The sequence below is a fragment of the Trichechus manatus genome, unplaced genomic scaffold (assembly GCF_000243295.1).
Source record: "Trichechus manatus latirostris isolate Lorelei unplaced genomic scaffold, TriManLat1.0 scaffold00072, whole genome shotgun sequence".
NCBI classification, from domain to species: domain Eukaryota; kingdom Metazoa; phylum Chordata; class Mammalia; order Sirenia; family Trichechidae; genus Trichechus; species Trichechus manatus.
The window spans coordinates 767,025-768,491 of record NW_004444008.1 but is presented as its reverse complement, the minus strand read 5'-3'; the positions used below and the strand labels follow the sequence as shown (position 1 = coordinate 768,491).

The window sequence follows — 1,467 nt, the reverse complement described above, 5'->3', positions numbered from 1 at the left end:
CCATGAGAGCCAAACTACGACCTTGAGTATATCCTACCTAAATCGAGACCATCTCAAAAATAGAGTTGATGCATTTAACACTAGTGACCGAAGACCATATGAGTTATGGAATAACATCAACGCCACTGTATATGAAGAAAGGAAAAAGTCATTAAAAAGACAGGAAAGAAAGAAAAGACGAAAAGGATCTCAGAAAAGACTCTCAAACTTGTTCTTGAATGTCGAGTAGCTAAAGCAAAAGGAAGAAATGATGAATTAAATTCAAGAACTGAACAGATTTCAAAGGACAGCTAGAGAAAGCGAAGTATTATAATGACGTGTATAGACCTGGAGATGGAAAACCAAAAGGGAAGAACATCCTCTGCATTCCTCAAGCTGAAAGAACTGAAGAAAAAACTCAAGGCTCGAGTCGCAATACTGAAGGATTCTACGGCGAAAATATTAAATGACGCAGGAAGCACCAAAAGAAGATGGAAGGAATACACAGAGTCACTATACCTAAAAGATCTGGTCGATCTTCAGTCATTTCAAGAGGTAGCATATGATCAGGAACCAATGGTGCTAAAGGAAGAAGTCCAAGCTGCACTGAAGGCACTGGCGAAAAACAAGCCTCCAGGAATTGATGGAATACCAACTGAGATGTTTCAACAAACGGATGCAGTGCTGGAAGTGCTCACTAGTCTACGCCAAGAAATTTGGAAGACAGCTACCTGGCCAATCGACTGGGAGAGATCTTTATGCCTATTCCCAAGAAAGGTGATCCAAATGAATGCAAAAATTATAGGACAATATCATTAAAATCACACGCAAGTAAAATTTTGCTGAAGATCATTCAAAAGTGGCTGCAGCAGTATATCAATAGTGAACTGCCAGAAATTCAAGCTGGATTCAGAAGAGGACATGGAACAAGGGATATCGTTGCTGATTGCAGATGGATCCTGGCTGAAAGCAAAGAATACCAGAAAGATGTTTACCTGTACTTCACTGACTATGCAGAGGCATTCAACTGTGTGGATCATAACAAATCATGGATAGCACTGCAAAGAATGGGAATTCCAGAACACTTAATTGTGCCCATGAGGAACCTGTTTATAGATCAAGAGGCAGTCATTCAAAGAGAACAAAGGGATACTATGTGAGTTAAAGGTGTGCATCAGGGTTGTACCCTTTCACCATACTCATTCAATATGTATGCTAAGCAAATAATCCAAGAAGCTGGATGTATAAAGAACGGGGCATCAGGATTGGAGAAAGACTCATTAACAACGTGCATTATGCAAATGACACAACCTTGCTTGCTGAAAGTGAAGAGGACTTGAAGCACTTACTGGTGAAGATCAAAGACCACAGCCTTCAGTATGGATTATACCTCAACATAAAGAAAACAAAAATCCTCACAACTGGACCAACAAGCAATATCATGATAAACGGAGAAAAGATTGAAGTTGTCAAGGATTTCATTTTAAT

At 39.5% G+C, this 1,467-nt stretch overlaps 1 protein-coding gene across 1 annotated transcript in view; it reads right to left on the bottom strand.

Annotated features, from left to right (window-relative positions):
* TRIP13 (thyroid hormone receptor interactor 13) overlaps positions 1-1,467 on the bottom strand; it is a 21,056-nt gene that overhangs the window by 17,150 nt on the left and 2,439 nt on the right. The window lies entirely within an intron of this gene.